Source organism: Chlamydotis macqueenii, chromosome 15 (assembly GCF_036417535.1).
Source record: "Chlamydotis macqueenii isolate bChlMac1 chromosome 15, bChlMac1.mat, whole genome shotgun sequence".
Taxonomy (NCBI): Eukaryota; Metazoa; Chordata; class Aves; order Otidiformes; family Otididae; genus Chlamydotis; species Chlamydotis macqueenii.
Window position 1 is genome coordinate 13133677 of NC_141570.1, and position 6000 is coordinate 13139676.

Below are 6000 nucleotides of genomic sequence, written 5' to 3' on the forward strand. Positions count from 1 at the left end.
GGCACTCAGTGGAGCCGCTCCCGCTCACGGGAAAGGCTTAAGCCCTATGAGAGCTGGAGAGAGAGCAAGACAAACACCGGAGGGTGAGTACCCCACGAACGCCTACGCCGGCCTACGTGACACCACGTCATTTTTCCTGCAGGAGACGTGTTTGCATACGCATGGGCTAGGACAAGAAACCGCTTAATGCCCAGCAGCTTAAAATAAAACCTTTTGGCTGTGCTGAAATTTCAAGGACTGCCCGAGCTCCGCTTGCTGGCCTGAATCTCGCAGGCAGGTGACCAACAGGGACAAGCTGGAGAGCAAGACCTTGATCGCGTCAGTGCCGCAGCCTCTCTGGAGAGCAGAGCTGCACGGGGCAGGACGCAGCCCAGCACGCAAGGACCCTTGCGCAGCGTCCCCGCTTCCACAGACAAGCACAAATAAGGGGGAGTTAACTTGTTACCCAGCAAAGCTGTCAGAGAGCCAGCTTCTCCGCGAACCTCGTTGTTACAGGAGCAGAAAGACCTTCTGCCGTCAGAGGAACACAACCCAAGGCAAGCTGGGAAGGTGCCTGTCATCTCCTCACTCATCGGCAAACCAAATCACGCGGGCTGGCGCTGGGAACAAGATGCCAAACAGGAAACGTTGGTGCTGCAGGAGCTGCCACGTTTTCGGTAAGGTGCCGGTCTCTATTTCACCAAAGCGGATGTGTACGGACAAACCCGCAGCGCTGGAAAGGGCTGCTACCCCCAGGAGCGGGGTGAGACACCAGCTCGGCCCCCTGCGCAGAGCGTTGGCCACCCTCCTCCAGCGCTGACGCTGTCCCGGCCACGGCACCGAGCGAGCCCCCTGCCTCGCCACAAAAGGGGCTGCACTGCGGGACAGAAAAGCTATTTATTTTCTTTTTATACGAGCACACATTTGAGTTTACAGCAGTGGCAAAGAGCAGAGGCATGCGTTTGTAGAGGAACAGAGACACGGTTCCCATACTATTCTTAACGTGCAAGCCTAAAGACTCGCCTTCAGCTTTTAGAAATCAAACTTGATCATCTCAAACTGGCAAAAATAGCCCTGTGTTCCCTCCAGTTATTTTCTTTTCAACCAGGCAGGGTACAGCACAATAGGAAACATCAGCAGTTATGTACTCAACCTCCAGAAACCCAAAGGGCCAATTCCAGCAACCCGCGGCAGCTTTCCAGTCCTCGCTGATCTATTTGCTGGAGTCGGCCTGAAAAGCACGCTGCCCCCAAGCCATTCAGCAAACTCCCCGTCCCGCTAATTACATCGATAGAAACGTATTATCTCGGCTGTCAAACGCCGGCTGCCTGAACAGGACGACGCTCTGCAATGTAAAAGCGGGGAAACAAACGCTCTTTCTGCTGGTGACACATTTCCTTGGATCTTATTTCCTTCCCAGGGCTCCCCCTTGCCGGGGCAGCAGCAGTTTTTTTCCAGAGCAAGAGGAAACGGCACACAAAACCCCTCCTCGCCTTTCAAGCGACCGAACAGGAACAAATTTCGGGAACGCCGCTGGCATTTCCTACGAGGCAACCCGAGAGCCGCCAGCACAGGGCGAAGGCTGCTGTGCAGGCAAAGAGTTAAAAGTTCCTCGTGCGCAGGCAACAGCCCCTCTGCCTCCCCTGCCTCCCTCAGCTGCCACTGCTCAACACAAGGCTGAGGCAAAGGCAAGCGTATCCAGGAGGCTCCTGGGGCGCTGGCAGGCAGCACGTCTCGCTCTGAAGAGCGGGATTATGACAGAAAACGAGGAGGAAGGCTCTGACTCACCTGTCCCACCTCCATAAGCAGCTTTCTGAAGGCTGCACTGTGTATGACCCTTCTCAGAGGCCCAAGTTCCGGCAAATCAGCTGCTCACAAGCTTCCTCCCAGCACCGCGCGCTGGGAGAGAGCCGTCTCGGCAGGACACGGGCTCTAACGTGCGCTTTCCGAAGCGGCCTCCTCTCTCCCTACCCCGCAGGCAGCCACAGCCCTTTGCTCCAGCCTCCCCCTGCTTCAGAAAGACCCTCACTCACAGAAAGCCACAGGATCTGCTCCTTCCTGGGCCCCTCTGCTCACAGAAAGGGTCAGAACAGAAGCACTGCTTCAGAAGAAGCGGGAAGACGGGATGAAAAAAGCATTTCTCCCCCTTGCACCTCACCTGAGAGCAGCTGGCGTCCCCGCCAGCGGCGATCGGCGCAGCCGTGTCCGCGCACGCCGGCCCGGGGACTGGCTGGGTCCCTCTCGAGCTCTCACGTGCAACCACCGCCAACCTGGCAAGCTCCCACAAAACCTCCGGGTCGGATGAAAGCGGAGCATTTTCCTCAAGATAAAGCCAATCGCGCTCAGCTGGCTGAGGCAACGCCGGGACCCGGGCCATTTCCCTCCGCAAAGCCAGCGGTGTTCAGAGAAAAGATACAGGGTGCCCCGCGGAGGGCGGTGGGACAATCAGCACGTCTGACACCGGCATCCAGGCCCCTCCGCGGCCTCACCCAGCCCTTCCACCACCGCGAGACAGCTCCAGCTCTGGGCAGGATGCCTGACCTTTTTTTTTTTATGTGCAACTTTAGCAGTTTTGGTTTGTTTTTCTGTATTTATTCCGATTCGAAAGCCGTTATGCCTGGCCCACGCCTCAGGTTCCCTCACCGCACCAGGTCAGCAGGCTGGGGGAGGCTGCTTGCTTTCCTGCCGAAGCAGCGTGGCTCAGCAAACACAGCGAGTCACAGCAGACCTTCAAAGGCCTCTCCAGCCCTCCAACCCCACCCGGGGAAGGGAGCAACGTTGGGTCTTGCCTTCAACTGTTAAAGCCTTGGACACAAACAGAAGCTGACGCAACTTTAAGCTAGTTAATATCCCCACGTACACAAAATCACGGCGGTTTGAATCACGCCTCTCTGACACACGTTATGCTCCAGCAGCTCGGTCCCGATTCACTCACAGGCACAAGCCAGTCCGTTCGGCAGCGGGTCTCCAAAAACGGCCAGGCAAAAGCCACCAGCAGACCCGCAGCGTGGCAGGAGGCCGCTCTGCCACTCGGCAGCCCTCCCACCAGACCCGCAGCGTGGCAGGAGGCCGCTCTGCCACTCGGCAGCCCTCCCACCACAGGTCTGCTCCAGCTGAGGAGAGGCAGCAGCTCACTCAGAATACAGGTCCCTAGCAGTCCTAGGTGCCAACGTGCAAAGTATGGCGAGATCTCCGCGTTCAGATCGACAAGGGCGACAATCTGGGATGTGCAGCCCAGTGGCTCTGATTCACTCGCCTCCCTCTCAGCTCACCCTAAGCGCCTTTCCTCCTCTCCAATACCACCCGACCGACCCGCAGCAGCGCACCGCCGTCCGTGCATGAGCGCCCCAGGCCACGTACAGTAAGCACTTCTTAGATAACCTTCCATCTGACCATGAAAAAACAGCCATCCGCATCCTGGGCCTGAAGGCCCACGGAGCGCCGAGCGCCAGCTGAGATTTCCATCTGAAAAAAAACGCTTGGAGGGAACAGTGTGACATTTCAAACACAACGTGCACATTATTCGCTCTCCTCCAACAGCTCACCAGATGATCACCCCAAAACATCTGCTTCTGGGTGCTTGGGAGGGAAGGGAGGTACCCCAGAAGCAGGCACAGGGAGGTGAAAACTGCCCAGAAAATGGAGCGGCTGGCCAGCGTACGGGGCCTTTTCCAGACTTCTGCACGCAGGGTCTGGAGGCTGACGTGCTTGCAACTGCAGCTGAGCCGACGGGCAGTAAAATCCAGGGGTCTCGATGAGGCACGGGGGCCCCAACAGCCTTGGGATGCTTCAGAGAGCCAAGCGTAAGAGCCAGCCGACCCATTCCAACGGGCAAACGCGCAAACGCTTTGGAAACTCCGCACAAACCCCCGCTTAGCCCCCAGCAGACGGCTTTCTAACCTGGTTCTTTCGGAGGCGGCACTCGGCGGCTCCGTGCCCGTTACCCGCCGAAAGCGGGGGTTCCATGCCCGAGAGGGGCACCGGCAGGTCCCACCCCCCCGCACCGAGGCCGGAGCGCGCCGCAAGGGCTCGGGGCGGGCGCTGCAGCGGGGATCCACGAAGCCTCCCCCCGCCCGTCTCCCCCCGGCTGCCGCACGACTCTCAAGTTCGTTGAAAACCCGGTCGGGGCGTGGGGCCGGGCTGGAGGGGGGAGGAGGGCAGCCGCAGCCCACAGCTCACCCCGCGGGAGGCTCCCCGGCAGCCGCAGACCCCCGCGGCGGGACCCCCGGCTCCCGACCCCCACACCAGGGGTCCTCCCGCGGCCTCCAGGCCCGGCTCCCGCCGCGCCCCCTGCCCACCCAGGCTCGGGCCCACCGGCAACAGGTGAGGGGGGGGCGGCCCGGGGAGGCCGGGGCCCAGCCGCAGGCTCCGGCCCGGGGAGCGCCGGTGGGAGCCGCGGCGGGAGGCCCCGGGCGGCCCGTTCCCGCCTCTCCCGGAGGCCGCCGCTTACCTGGGGATGGAGGCGGCCGCGCTGCTGCTGGCGTCCCCCTCCCCGGCCCCGCACTTTCCCCCGGGCACGGCAACTTCCACCCTCTCCCGCTCCCCCGCCGCGGCGCCCGGCCGCTCCGCCGGCGCCTTCCTCCCGCTCCGCCGCCGGCCTGGCCTGCCCCGGAGTCCCCGAACCCGCCCTTACGCCGCCGCCGTGGCGTAGCGCCCCATCCCAGCCTCCGGGCGTTACGGCGCGGAAACAGCGCAGAGGCCGTCGTGAATAGGGCGGGAGGACTACAAACCCCGAGGGGCGCCGCGGGGAGGAAGCGGAAGGCGGTGGCCGAGCTGGGGAGCGCCGGGAGCGGTGGTTCGGGGCCGGCGAGCGGCCGGTGGGGCCCCCCGGCGGGCGAGGGGCCGGCGGGTCCGGAGGAGAGAAGCGGCGAGGCGCGGCCGGTAGTGCGGGCCTTGCGGTGGGGAGGGGGCGAGGACTACAACTCCCAGGGTGCTTTGCGGCCGCCGGGGGAGAGCGCCGCCTCTGGCCGGGGGGTCAGTACCGAAGGCGGCGCTTCCCCCAGAGGCTCCGGCGGGCGGTGGGGGGCGCGGGCTCGGCCCCAGGCGTGCGGGCCCCGGGGTCTCCAGGCGCTCGGAGGGTGGAAGGCAGGGTGCGCGGTCCAGAGCCCTCAGACGGAGAACACCGGTTCTGAGGCCGCCTGGGCCCGTCCCGATGCTGCGGGCGGGCGGGCGGTCGCCATCCGCTGCCCCGGGGAGGGCGTCGGGAGAGGGTGGATTAGGGCCCGGGCGTTCCCGCTGCGGAGATCAGAAGCCCGGGGCTGAGCAAAACCGTGCTTCCCGGCCTTCCCACTGCGCGGCCAGCCCAGCCGCCCTGGAAGGAACCGCTGAACCCTGGCTAATTACAGCTCTTAATGACTGGGCGGCGCGTGAAGCGAACCTGAAAGTGGCACCCAGTCGGCTGAGCCCTGAAGCGGTGTGCAGCCGTGTCAATGGGGGCCTCGGTGGGCCCCCCAAAACCTCTGCCCCCTGAACTGCAGCCCTCGAGTGCTGCGCTGCCAGGTAGGTACAGGTGGGGCTTCAAATCTATGGCTCCCCAATTTTGGACGTCCCAGCCCAGCCCCGCTGCCAGGCTCACCTGTTTGGGAAGCGCCTTCGAACCCTCCCGCCCCACGGAGACGAAGAGTGGGAGCGGTTCGTGCCGCGCCTGCTGAGCTCGGGGTGCAGGGGCGCGCCCTTCCTGCAGTCACAAGTGAAAACGGGGGGATCCCAGCTGGGAGTCGGCCGCGCCAGCCTGGCACGCACAGGTGTGAAATAAATGGTCGTTGTTCCAGCAAAGGCATTGTCGTTCACGCCACTGTGCTTGGAGGGGGAGTTCATGGCTGCTAAATGAAAAAGGACAGCTGCTCAACAGGGGAAATGTTATCTGTAGGCCGTTGGACCCTTCCCCAAAGGGGACCTGAGCCGTTCTGCGCAGGCAGCTGAGGGGAGTAGCGACGGCAACGCGTTTGGGAGACCCATCAGTCTTCTGCAAAGACGATGCAGGGGCCAAACGCCAAGTGAAAAGCTTCTGCTTCTGTTCAT

The 6000-nt window shown here is 63.0% G+C and overlaps 1 protein-coding gene across 10 annotated transcripts in view; it reads right to left on the reverse strand.

The window, feature by feature from the left end:
• CAPN15 (calpain 15) overlaps nucleotides 1–4853 on the reverse strand; it is a 55527-nt gene extending 50674 nt beyond the window's left edge. For 6 of the 10 annotated variants that reach the window (XM_086759463.1, XM_086759455.1, XM_086759462.1 and 3 more), the window contains exon 1: nucleotides 4430–4530. The gene's annotated coding sequence lies outside the window, so the exon portion shown is untranslated. Of the gene's footprint in view, nucleotides 1–2137; nucleotides 2160–2839; nucleotides 2895–4429; nucleotides 4531–4612 lie in introns of those variants that run through there. The other 4 variants (XM_086759459.1, XM_086759458.1, XM_086759461.1 and 1 more) reach the window with 4 other exon arrangements.
• Nucleotides 4854–6000: the final 1147 nt, after the last annotated feature.